Source organism: Schistocerca americana, chromosome X (genome assembly GCF_021461395.2).
Source record: "Schistocerca americana isolate TAMUIC-IGC-003095 chromosome X, iqSchAmer2.1, whole genome shotgun sequence".
NCBI classification, from domain to species: Eukaryota; Metazoa; Arthropoda; class Insecta; order Orthoptera; family Acrididae; genus Schistocerca; species Schistocerca americana.
Window position 1 is genome coordinate 490,792,723 of NC_060130.1, and position 13,907 is coordinate 490,806,629.

The 13,907-nt window shown below is 43.9% G+C and overlaps 1 protein-coding gene across 3 annotated transcripts in view; it reads right to left on the bottom strand.

Annotated features, from left to right (window-relative positions):
* LOC124555022 (1-acyl-sn-glycerol-3-phosphate acyltransferase alpha-like) overlaps positions 1 to 13,907 on the bottom strand; it is a 747,916-nt gene that overhangs the window by 543,655 nt on the left and 190,354 nt on the right. The window contains exon 1 of one of the 3 annotated variants that reach the window (XM_047128768.1): positions 10,924 to 11,188. The exons of the other annotated variants lie outside the window; for them this stretch is intronic. The gene's annotated coding sequence lies outside the window, so the exon portion shown is untranslated. Of the gene's footprint in view, positions 1 to 10,923; positions 11,189 to 13,907 lie in introns of those variants that run through there. 3 annotated transcript variants of the gene reach the window in all.

Here is a 13,907-nt window from a genome sequence, read left to right on the forward strand (position 1 = left end):
AGCTTATGTCGACGAATCAGAATGGTTTTAGAAAGCGTCACTCATGCGAAACTCAGCTTGCCCTTTTCTCACGTGACATAATGTGAACTACGGATGAGGGACGATAGCCAGACGCCATATTTCTAGATTTCTGGAAGGCGTTTGACACGGTGCCCCATTGCAGGCTGTTAACGGGGGTAGGAGCATATGGAATAGGATCACAGATGTATGAGTGGCTCTGAGACTTCTTAAGTAATACAGGGTGTTACAAAAAGCTACGGCCATACTTTCAGAATACATTCCTCACACACAAATAAAGAAAAGATGTTATGTGGACATGTGTCCGGAAACGCTTGATTTCCATGTTAGAGCTCATTTTAGTTTCGTCAGTATGTACTGTACTTCCTCGATTCACCGCCATGATTTCATAGTGGATACTCTACCTGTGTTGCTAGAACATGTGCCTTTACAAGTACGACACAACATGTGGTTCATGCACGATGGAGCTCCTGCACATTTCAGTCGAAGTGTTCGTACGCTTCTCAACAACAGATTCGGTGACCGATGGATTGGTAGAGGCGGACCAATTCCATGGCCTCCACGCTCTCCTGACCTCAACCCTCTTGACTTTCATTTATGAGGGCATTTGAAAGCTCTTGCCTAAGCAACCCCGGTACCAAATCTAGAGTGTCTTCGTGCTCGTGTTGTGGACGGCTGTGATACAATACGCCATTCTCCAGGGCTGCATCAGCGCATCAGGGATTCCATGCGACGGAGGGTTGATGCATGTATCCTCGCTAACGGAGGACATTTTGAACATTTCCTGTAACAAAGTGTTTGAAGTCACGCTGGTACGTTCTGTTGCTGTATGTTTCCATTCCATGATTAATGTGATTTGAAGAGAAGTAATAAAATGAGCTCTAACATGGAAATTAAGCGTTTCCGGACACATGTCCACATAACATCTTTTCTTTATTTGTGTGTGAGGAATGTTTCCTGAAAATTTGGCCGTACCTTTCTGTAACACCCTGTAGAACCCAGTATGTTGTCCTCGACGGCGAGTGTTCATCAGAGACAAGGCTTTCGTCACGAGAGCCCAAGGGAAGTGTGACAGGGCAGTTGTTCTCTATATACATAAATGCTTTGGCTGACAGGGAGGGCAGCAATCTGCGGTTGTTTGCTGATGATGCTGTGGTGCATGGTAAAGTGTCTAAGTTGAGTGACTTAGGAAGATACAAGACGATTTGGAGAAAATTTCTAGTTGGTGTGAGTAATGGGAGCTAGCTCTAAATGTTAATAAGTGATATATTTGATCCACACAAATGTAGTCCCTAACTTTCATTACTCGACATACATAATGTTTTGGTGTTGAGATTTTTTTCGTCACTATTTACTGTTCCTCCTGCAACATCCTGTACAGTCTTGTGAAAATGGATGAATCCTTTTGAAACACAATTTACTTGTGATAAGAAAATAATTTCAGTAATTAACTTGCACTGCAGAACAGTTCAAACAGTTAGGCGAAGTTACCGAGAGAACAAGGCAGAAAAAATGGGAGCACGTTTTCGTATCGAAAGGAGCGCGGAAGGGTCACAAAGCAACGGAGTCGCTGGCGATCGCCATTTACAATGCTGCGCACGTGGGCTGATACACAGGCCTGGCGCTGACAGCAAAGCCACGGCGCGCCGCCTCTTGCATCATTCGGCGGACGGGGACGGCGTTGTTCTCGTCGGGCGCACAGCGCACCTCAGAGACCCACCAACACACAAGCCGTGGACTGTCTCTGTTACTGGAAACCCCTCTCATGGCACTTGCAAATGAAGCTGTTCTCAATCCGAGGATTGGTTTTAACACGACAGTGCTCCGCTAGGTGGTGGATCTAATTGCTGAAGAACAACCTACGTGAAGAATAAAGACACTGTAGTCGAAAATAGAGTCCAGTGTTCAGGAACCACAATTTCAATAAGTTGCCAGTAACCATAATAAATTTAGCTACAAATGAAGTTCAGTTGAAGGGAAGCCTGAAAGATTTACCAGTAGCCACATTCTACTCTCCACAGATAAATTTCTGAACAGCATCAATTGATGTACCGTATATACTAACATTATTATTACTGTATATTTATTAATATTACATAATGTAGAATCTCCCCGATGTTGTTCAATCTGTATATTGAGCAAGCAGTAAAGGAAACAAAAGAAAAATTCGGAGAAGAAATAAAAACTTTGAGGTTCGCCGATGACATTGTAATTCTGTCAGAGACAGCAAAGGACTTGGAAGAGCAGTTGAAACGAGGATATAAGATGAACATCAACAAAAGCAAAACAAGGATAATGGAATGTAGTCTAATTAAGTCGGGTGATGCTGAGGGAATTAGATTAGGAAATGAGACGCTTAAAGTAGTAAATGAGTTTTGCTATTTGGGGAGCAAAATAACTGATGATGGTCGAAGTAGAGAGGATATAAAATGTAGGCTGGCTATGGCAAGGAAAGCGTTTCTGATGAAGAGAAATTTGTTAACATCTAGTATTGATTTAAGTGTCAGGAAGTCATTTCTGAAAGTATTCGTATGGAGTGTAGCCATGTATGGAAGTGAAACATGGACGATAAATAGTTTGGACAAGAAGAGAATAGAAGCTTTCGAAATGTGGTGCTACAGAAGAATGCTGAAGATTAGATGGGTAGATCACATAACTAATGAGGAAGTATTGAATAGGATTGGGGAGAAGAGAAGTTTGTGGCACAACTTGACCAGAAGAAGGGACCGGTTGGTAGGACATGTTCTGAGGCATCAAGGGATCACCAATTTAGTATTGGAGGGCAGCGTGGAGGGTAAAAATCGTAGAGGGAGACCAAGAGATGAATACACTAAGCAGATTCAGAAGGATGTAGGTTGCAGTAGGTACTGGGAGATGAAAAAGCTTGCACAGGATAGAGTAGCATGGAGAGCTGCATCAAACCAGTCTCAGGACTGAAGACCACAACAACAACAACAACAACAATGTAGAAAACTGTTATGTTCCACAACCACGAAGACCACAATATGGATCCATGGAACGAAGAGTTAATCTAATTTAATCTTATCTAATCTCATGCACTTTACCCAATGCACTAATTCCACAATGTTCGAGAAGTCCCTATACCCCTCTTTTACATCTACATCTACACTCCGCAAGCCACTTTATACTATGTGGGACCATCCCTTTCATATCCCCCACTCCTGTTCCATTCGCGAATGGTCCATGCAAAGAACAGCTGTTTGCAGGTTTCCAATTTCTCTAATGTTCTCGCTGAGGTCTATTCGCGAGACATGAGTGGAAGGAAGTAATATGTTTCCAAACCTGCTTCAAAAGTACGCTCTAGGAATTTCAACACTAACTCTTTCCGTAATTCACAACACTGTCTTGTAGCGAAGTCCACTGGAGTCGTCCGTGAATATCCGTAATCGCTCTCGGGCTTACCTAAAGATCTCATTACGAAATGTACCTTTCTTGGTTGAATCTTCTCTGTTCCTTCTCTTAATCCTGCTTGATGAGGGACCAGTCTGATGAACAACATTCAAGAATCGTCTGACAAGTATTTTGCACGCCACTTCTTTCGTGGATGTTGTACATTTAATTAACATTCTTCCAATAAACCTCAGGCTAGCATCTGCTTTTCCTACGATTAGTTTTACGGTGCTGATCCGCTTTAGGTCACTCCGGACGGTTACCCCTAGGTGTTTTACGGTTGTTACTATTTATTTCCAACAATTTCGCCATGAGATCGTATATTCACTAACGACTCCAGTGGGCAAGAGAGGTGTTGTGAGTTACGGAAAGAGTTAGTGTTGAAATTCCTAAAGTTTACTTTTGAAGGAGCTTATTCGGACAGTGTAAGCGCAACATGTTACGTTTAAATATCCTCAGCGTCAACTGCTGGTCCTTCCACTAATGATCTCTCCACAGTCGTCTAGCGTTGCAACTTACATTTACATCAGTCGAGTTTGTACCGTTTGTAGTAACCTATTGAGTTCAGTCTCCTACAAAGTCCTGAATCCAGTCACAAATCTAGTCATATCTTCGGTAAGATCGTAATTTGTTCACTAAAAGACAGTGCGGAACTTTACCCATTACTTCCCGGAAGTCAAGGAACACAGCATTCACCTGGGCGCCTTTGTGTACGGCGCTCTGGATTACAAGGACGAATAGAGGGAGCTGCGTTTGCCATGATCTCTGTTTACGGAGTGTATGAGCATAGAAAATGTCAGCCTGTTACAGAATTATAGAACGTCAGCGGTATCTATACACATATTATAAAAGTTAATGTACGTACGTACGTGCGGGCTGATGTGGCCGAGCGGTTCTAGGCACTGCTGTCTGGAACCGCGCGACCGCTACAGTCGCAGGTTCGAATCCTGCCTCTGAGATGGATGTGTGTGATGTCCTTAGGTTAGTTAGGTTTACGTAGTTGTAAGTTCTAGGGGTCTGATGACCTCAGATGTTAAGTCCCATAGTGCTCAGAGCCATTTGAACGTACGTGCGGAAGTACGTAAGCATGCATTTGTTACACATCTCCCATTAAACCACTGGACCGATTTCAACCGAACTTTGTACTCTGGAGTACTATTCACTCATCTGTCAAAGAAAATGGGGTGAGGGTGAAAAAGCACTGTAACTCACGCCGTGCGAGTACCTTTAATTTAGTGGGAGCACTTTATGTCTTGCAACAAACTTCGCACATAATTCCAAACCATTAAGAAACTTTTCTCGCTGACAGCCAGTAGAGAGTGATGAAAGGAAAAAAAATGTCGGTTACTACATTGTCACTGTTCATGCTGTAAAACTGCCGCGTGAAGCATGGTGTGCCGGCCGAAGTGACCGTGCGGTTAAAGGCGCTGCAGTCTGGAACCGCAAGACCGCTACGGTCGCAGGTTCGAATCCTGCCTCGGGCATGGATGTTTGTGATGTCCTTAGGTTAGTTAGGTTTAACTAGTTCTAAGTTCTAGGGGACTAATGACCTCAGCAGTTGAGTCCCATAGTGCTCAGAACCATTTGAACCGCACTGTCGTCTGATAAACAAAGTAAGAGCCTACGGAATATCAGACCGGCTGTGTGGCTGGATTGAAGAGTTTTTAGCAAACAGAACACAGCATGTTGTTATCAATGGAGAGACGTCTACAGACGTTAAAGTAACCTCTGGCATGCCACAGGGGAGTGTTCTGGGACCATTGCTTTTCACAATATATACAAATGACCTAGTAGATAGTGTCGGAAGTTCCATGTGGCTTTTCGCGGATGATGCTGTAGTATACAGAGAAGTTGCAGCATTAGAAAATTGTAGCGACATGCAGGAAGATCTGCAGCGGATAGGCACTTGGTGCAGGGAGTGGCAACTGACCCTTAACATAGACAAATGTAATGTATTGCGAATACATAGAAAGAAGGATCCTTTATTGTATGATTATACGATAGCGGAACAAACACTGGTAGCAGTTACTTCTGTAAAATATCTGAGAGTATGCGTGCGGAACGATTTGAAGAGGAATGATCATACAAAATTAATTGTTGGTAAGGCGGGTACCAGGTTGAGATTCATTGGGAGAGTCCTTAGACAATGTAGTCCATCAACAAAGGAGGTGGCTTACAAAACACTCGTTCGACCTATACTTGAGTATTGCTCATCAGTGTGGGATCCGTACCAGATCGGGTTGACAGAGGAGATAGAGATTATCCAAAGAATAGCGGCGCGTTTCGTCACAGTGTTATTTGGTAACCGTGATAGCGTTACGGAGATGTTTAACAAACTCAAGTGGCAGACTGCAAGAGAGGCTCTCTGCATCGCGGTGTAGCTTGCTCCCCAGGTTTCGAGAGGGTGCGTTTCTGGATGAGGTATCGAATATATTGCTTCCTTCTACTTATACCTCCCGAGGAGATCACGAATGTAAAATTAGGGAGCTTCGAGCGCGCACGGAGGCTTTCAGACAGTCGTTCTTCCCGCGAACCATACGCGACTGGAACAGAAAAGGGAGGTAATGACAGTGGCACGTAAAGTGCCCTCCACCACACAGCGTTGGGTGGCTTGCGGAGTATAAATGTGGATGTAGATGTAGACAAAGAGGGAAAGAGGAAATGGACAAAGAGGGGAGGAGGAGATGGACAAAGAGGGAAAGAGGAAATGGACAAAGAGGGGAGGAGGAAATGGACAAAGAGGGGAGGAGGAAATGGACAGAGAGAGGGGCAGTAGGAGATGGAAAGAGAATGGGAGGGTGAGGGGGGCTAGAGGAGGTGGACAGAGAGACGGAAGGCAGGAGATGGACTAACAGAAGGCTGGAGTACATACATAACCAGACAATGATGGGTACTCACCTAAATGGCATATAAACATGTGCAGCTTTACTCTCTACAATTGTGTGAACATACAGCAGGTGTTTTATTTGTATCCCTGCTTTGAGGCTGACGAAAACCATTGCTGGCAGCATTGTATGTTTTTTTTTTTTTTTTTCAGTACTACATTGTTTCGATCGTGAAGTGAACGGACAGTTACACTGCTGAGGAGCGATTAGCGGCCAGTTTGTGCACTAACGTTCACAGACAAGGGAGCATAGACGGAGGTAATGATTGCGTTTACAGATTGGTTTGTCAAGGTCCCACTTCGCAAAGTAACCCTGCTTCATTAAGAGAAACGTGCTTTATTGTAGACAGTGCCAAAAAAGGCTGAATACAGGACGTACGAAAAACGTAAGAGGAAACGTGCTCGCCGTTGCTGTCAACGGAGCAGTTTTCAATTAAATCCATCCGCAGCAAGGAGTTGCCGCCTGCCGCGATTTGTTGTTTCGTTCAAGAGTGGTGTTGTTTCACGAATGTGCGATTTATCACAGTTCAGTAAGAGAGAATGTTGTTTTCTGGTCTAAGGAAAATCTCCATTTTGTGCAGAAGTTGAAAGTGAACCTGCCTCGTGGTGCGTGCCACCACGTCATCACCATGCCTGTTCAAATGTTCAACGGTATATTGATGAAAATTCTTCACTGGACATGACGCAAGCCGGGTTAATACCTCAGATCGAAGGCAAGGGAATCACAGATCGTGTCGTTATAGCATGACGGAGCTCCAGCGCACTTTGATACTCAGATATGTGAGTTCCTTGATGAACAGTCTGTACGCTGCCGGATTGAGCGTGGTTCAGTAAGATCTACAGAGCCACTGAAATTTCCACGGCGAAGCCCGTATCTTAGTACGGCATACAACTCATTAGGAAGGAAAATCAAACTCCATGTAGCTGACTGTCTGTAGAAGATTAATTAACAACTGTGCAGAAATGTTGAGTCTCTCCCGCCAATTAAACGACATTGTGACAAAACGCAGTGCTCTTCTTTGGATGTTCTACATCTTTTCTATGAGTACTAGCGGGGTCAGGGATTTTCTCTGCCTCGTGATGACTGGCTGTTGTGTGCTGTCCATAGGTTAGTTAGGTTTAAGTAGTTCTAAGTTCTAGGGGACTGATGACCACGGATGTTGAGTCCCATAGTGCTCAGAGCCATTTGAACCATTTTTTTATGAGTACTATCCCGTAAGGGTACCAAAATATTGAGCAATACTGAAGAATCGGTCGAACAAGTTTTTGTAAGCTAATTCTTAGAACTACTTAAATCTAACTAACCTAAGTACATCACACGCATCCATGCCCGAGGCAGGATTCTAACCTGCGACCGTAGCAGAGCCCGGTTCCGGACTGAAGCTCCTAGAGCCGCTCGGCCACAGCGGCCAGCCGATAATCGGTAAGCTCGTACTTTCTTTACACTAACCGGCAGTGCAGGACGGTGGTCAATATCTTCCTGAAATCCAGGAATATGGCATCAACCTGAGGCTGACGTCTACAGCACTGTTTATCTCACCGAGAACAGACCGAGTTGTTTCGCAAGATCTCTGTTTATGGAATCCATGTTGATTTCTATGGAGCAGATTTCGTCCTCTGAACTCGACATAATATATGTGCGCAAAACATGGTTCATAATTCTACAACATGTTCAAGTCAGTGATACAGGCTTATAATTATGTGCATCTGTCATATGACTCTTCTTGAAAACGGGAATGACATGAGCTGTTTTCAAGTCGAAAGGTACCATTTTCTGCTTCAGCAGCCTACGATAAACTGCTGCTAGTGAGGGATCAAGTTCTTTCGCATAATCTCTGTAGAATCTGACATGTATCTCATCTGATTCTGATATCTTTCCAGTACTAAGCTATTGTAGTTGCTTTTCTGTTCAGCCATCACTTAGCTTAATATCTTCCATTTCGATGTTCGTACGGTGACTGAAATGAGGGACCGTATTACGACCTTTCTTGATGAAACACGACTCACGACCGGTCCACACAGCTTCGGTAGCTCAGATGGTAGAGCACTTGCCCGCGAAAGGCAAAGGTCCCGAGTTCGAGTCTCGGTCGGGCACACAGTTTTAATCTGCCAGGAAGTTTCATATTAGCGCACACTCCGCTGCAGAGTGAAAATCTCATTCTGGAAACATCCCCCAGGCTGTGGCTAAGCCATGTCTCCGCAGTATCCTTTCTTTCAGGAGTGCTAGTTCTGCATGGTTCGCAGGAGAGCTTCTGTAAAGTTTGGAAGGTAGGAGACGAGGTACTGGCAGAAGTAAAAGCTGTGAGGACCGGTTGTGAGTCGTGCTTCGGTAGCTCAGATGGTAGAGCACTTGCCCGCGAAAGGCAAAGGTCCCGAGTTCGAGTCTCGGTCGGGCACACAGTTTTAATCTGCCAGGAAGTTTCATACTTGAAACGTATTTTAAACGTTATGTTTATGTACTATAGTACAGCTAGATTAATGTTTGGAGCTGTTAACCATCTTTAAAGTCCATCTTTAATGCTGTCTACCAACTTTAAACTGTATGTTCTGATTATGCTATTGTTCATTTAAAGAACGAAACTGGTCACTAAAAAATACAAAGTGCGACTTGTGGCTGATTTCAAAAACTTAATAATTAATGTTATTTCAGTAATGATGACACACTTCACGGATGTACTTTGACAGGGTTTTCGGTCACATCAATTGGCAAAATTTTACGTTCTGGGCCACTGAACGTCTCTCTCATTGCTCCCCTTGCGCTTATTTCCTCTTACTTCGGATTTTGATTATTAGCAAGGTTTTTGACTTGTCTTGAATGTGCGATGTTCTCTTTGTTTACGTAGTAGTTTTGTAACATCATGGCGGGTGTTTACATCCCTTATGACCTTGCTCGGCACATACTTCTCTACGGAATACTGAATGATGCTTCTGAATTTTTTCCCTTTGTGTTCTACGTCTTCGTTCTGATATTTGATGTTGAGTACTCAGATACTCAACAATTTGTATCCTTCGACTCTTACTAAGAAAAAATATTGTCGTACCGTTTTTAATGTTCCTTGTAATATCCGTAGCCATAGATGGCTTATGACCAGAGTAACGATGAAACTCTTAAACTGCATAGTATACAGCAATATTTTATTTAGAATAGACAAGTCAATATTACACGAACAAGATTTCAAAATACTCCACCCATAACACGCATTATAAAATGCAAACGCCGGAGCTTCCGGTTGACAGGCCCCGTGTACATATTTGCTGAAACCTGTTACACGGAGCGTGTGTTCTCGTGCTTTGAAAGGCATTAATGGGAAATTCGAGCTGCAATCTAACGCTTTGTTTGAAAAGTATAACAAACATTTTTTAATAACACAGCGCTTCTGCAGACTAGATTTAGGGCACCTGCTGAAAGCTGGACGAAGCGAGGGAACATCTACCAAATTCCGAACAAAAGTTTCTCTGGCATTCATGAAGATGCGACAAATATTTGTTAGCAACATGCAAAAGTGCATGTTTAAGCCAGCGTGCCGACAAATAACGAGACGTCTTCGTGTGCTCTGCGTCCGCTGCTGGAAGCGAAAGATTAAGTTTTAACCAAATAGCCGGCCGAAGTGGCCGGAAGGAAAATGTGCTGAACACTTTATTTAGTATACACTGCTGGTATTGCGTTGAAAATACCTATACAGTAGTGCAAATGTTGCCTTCTTCGTAAAGCATTTACATATTTAATTATTCGTGATTTTGTTTGAAACATCCTGAAAAATATAGGTAACTGCAGCTTGAGAAACTGCTGTGACACGATTATACGAAAAAGGTTAAAATTGTTGTGTCTTACTCTGAAGTTTCAATAAAGGAATTTTATAGCTGCCATACTGCAGCTCGAGGCGCTGTTACGTGTACGTAACGTTGTATGATATTCTCGTAATACATTACTCAAGAATGGGCTTTAATCCAAGCGAAATCTATTACTCTATTGCGCTTTCTACACTTTATAACCATCTATGCTAGAAATTGTAGTTGCAGAGGGCATATCTTTCACCCTCTCATTGCAAATACGTTCGGCCGGACGGAGTGGCCGAGCGGTTCTAGGCGCTACAGTCTGGAACCGCTACGGTCGCAGGTTCGAATCCTGCCACGGGCATGGATGTGTGTGATGTCCTTAGGTTAGTTAGGTTTAAGTAGTTCTAAGTTCTAGGGGACTGATCCTGCGCAGTTCCCCTCACACCTGAGATAAGTGATGGTATATATTATGTTTCCTAGTCCTTATACGATGATCAGGAGTGTCTTTCATCCATTTAGCATGATTGTCCTTACCAAAAAAAGTTTACTATTACTCTGATTTGTATCACTGTATCTCCACCTCCTTCACTTTGTGTATCGTGTCCACCATATAGTTCGGAGTCTGAGTCTACACCTTCATCACCTGATTCTTTATTAGCCATTTCATTTAGTTATATATAGTTTAACACATCTCCTCTCTCATCCATTTTAGCTCTCTACTGAAATCAACAGGGTGATTCAGCGTACTGAATGCGAGATGAGATCGTATTTGTGTTACAAAAGAAGATATCACAAGTGCTATTGTGGGTCCTGCAGACCCAAACATTACTTACCTGCTTGCTACCGGCGATTCTGGCAGACACAGACACGTCAAATTCACTCCTACACAATGAATTTCGATCCACATTCAACAATCAAATTTCACAACAGTGAAAGATAAGAAGCTACACGAAATGCGGCACGGTTATAGTACCAAAAACTAATCACGCTGGGTCTTTGAGGCCCGACAGTAACAACGGAAGGTCAATCCGCGCGCGGTAGTTACATCCCTTAAAACGTTGACACTATTGTCAGTCGATAAACAGTGCGCGTCGTACGAATGTGTCTGGTTTGCGAGTGGGTTATCTGCACCCGACCGTGACACCGGCGACCGGGGCGGTTGCACGAGTTTGCCCTCTGAACATAGGCTGACACGCTCGCGCGATTCGCACTCTTCACAGGTTGCGACACGTCACTCGTGTGAGCGGCGTGGCCGGCCCAAGTCCGCTTGCGTCATGCGCAGTGCTCAGGGTGGGGTTTAGTCACCGCCGGACGCGTAGCTGTTGGAAGAATACTGCCATCAGTCGCTGGGGCTCTGCTTGTGCAGAAATCCAACGGCTCGACCACTTTACGTCACAGCTCCAGAAATCACGGTATCTGCTCGGGCTTTCCATCGACCGCGATATGGCGACTGCTTTTGATACTGCACCTTCACGTCGTATCTCAAGGCTTTCTCACACGGGAAGGTACCGGACGGCAGCCACCGCACACGATCCGACAACACCCCGGATGCCTCGTAGCTTGTGTTGTCAGTTGCTATGATAACTCGCGCGACCGCTACGGTCGCAGGTTCGAATCCTGCCTCGGGCATGGATGTGTGTGATGTCCTTAGGTTAGTTAGGTTTAAGTAGTTCTAAGTTCTAGGGGACTTATGACCACAGCAGTTGAGTCCCATAGTGCTCAGAGCCATTTGAACCCATATCCAGCCCATCACGCAGAATTCCAAACTTCATCAGGATCCACTGAAAGCACTATGAAAGCTAGGCAGGAGGTGAGAAAACTTGGATTTCATGGTCGAGCGGCTGCTCGTAAGCCACACACACGCCGGTAAATGCCAAACGACGCCTCGCTTGGTGTAAGGAACGTAAACATTGGACGATTGAACAGTGGAAAAACATTGTGTGGAGTAACGAATCACGATATAAAATATAATTCGATGGCAGATTGTGGATATGGCGAATTCCCGCTGAACGTCATATGCCAGCGTGTGTAGTGCCAACAGTAAAATTCGGAGACGGTGGTGTTATGGTGCGGTCGTGTTTTTTATGGAGGGGCTTGCACCCCTTGTTGTTTTGCGTCGGAACGCCGTTCTGGCCGAAATTAAGTCCTGTTCACAACCATGTACTCTATTGTTATGCCAGAGGAAGAAAAAGCCATTCTCTTACTTAACAGGTTAAGGGGTGGGTGGAGGGGGGGGGGGGGGGGGCGCACACGACAGACTGTAGATCACCGGCAGAAGTGTCGGGGCAATAACGCACCCGTCAGACACCTTTTGGGAACGTGGAGATGACAATAATGCACAACCACGATGTGTAGCTATGTATCTAATACATCAACGATGAAAGCAAAGTCGACAATTCTGAGTCCATACAATTGTCAGGAAACGATTACTTACGGAGCATTTTCATACATTACACGTGGATTTATGTGAGCATTCTGAGAAGTTCAACTATTATCGTATGTCTAACAGCTCATTCGACGAGCTGCTGTGCATACTGTGCACAAAATTATCACATCAAGATGCTGTAATGAGAAAATATGCAGCAGTCGAGGAAGAGCAGTCAGTTACAGTAAGGTAAGAAAAGCATTTTTATTGTTTTCTCGTACATATCATACATACATAATGGCTAATTTTCATCTATGTATCCCAACTCCAACAATTCGTAACTATCAGTTCATTCTTGTGAGTAGGAGAATTCCGGTGAATTTGTTAGCTGTGGCGAAATCACAGGAGGACTTATTGCAGGTCTGAGTGTTGCCACTGTAAGATGAGTGTCCACGGGCAGGCCGTTGATTCCAGGAACTGGCTGATTGTTCAGCTGTGATCAATACAGCACTTTTAGGTATGCCTTGTTGTTGGGAACATGCGCTAGTGAATGGATGTATCTACGACATGTTCGATGGTGTGTGCTGCAATATTCCTGATCTGTGGTTTGAAACCCGTTGAGACTGCTCGAATCTGACTGTAGTGTTCATAATTTCGCTTGTCAACAATCCCGTAACTTTTGTTCACGATAGTGACTCTTGAAAGAGGGAATGAGCGGGTGCACAGAAGACTCATCATCATCAATTGCTACTGGCATACTATTATGTTGACTGTGACTCATTTCCTTATTTAAGATCTTGCAGACTTTCGTAGTCCTTACATGAAATGTATGTAGGGCGGCATTATGATCGTTCTGCAGTCAGTTTCAAAGGCCGGTTCTCAATAGTTTTTATCGAAATGAACGTCCCCTTTCCTCCAATGATTCCCACATCAGTTCCCAAAGAATCTCTATAACACTTCTGTTGCTTTGTTCTAATCTACCAATAACAAATTTAGCAGCTTAACAAATCTAGAGGCTTAACAATACCTCATCGCCTATTGACATCTCATTACATACAAATATTAAAATGTCACGGTGTAAAAAAACCATGCCGGTCTTGTTTTTAACAATAACGGGCACAGAATGTCCTTCAACAATTCGTTTTAATGTATATTAATACTGTTTCTATCGTGCCCATTAAAATTTTTCGAATAGAATTACATTATTAGCGCTGCTGTTATAACCATAAAATTCGAATATGGAATTAAAAAGCATAAAAACATTTTCCTTAAGAGACATCAACTTTTCGATCAAGCCGGCCGAAGTGGCTGTGCGGTTCTAGGCGATGCAGTCTGGAACCGCGAGACCGCTACGGACGCAGGTTCGAATTATGCCTCGGGCATGGATGTGTGTGATGTCCTTAGGTTAGTTAGGTTTAACTAGTTCTAAGTTCTAGGGGACTAATGACCTCA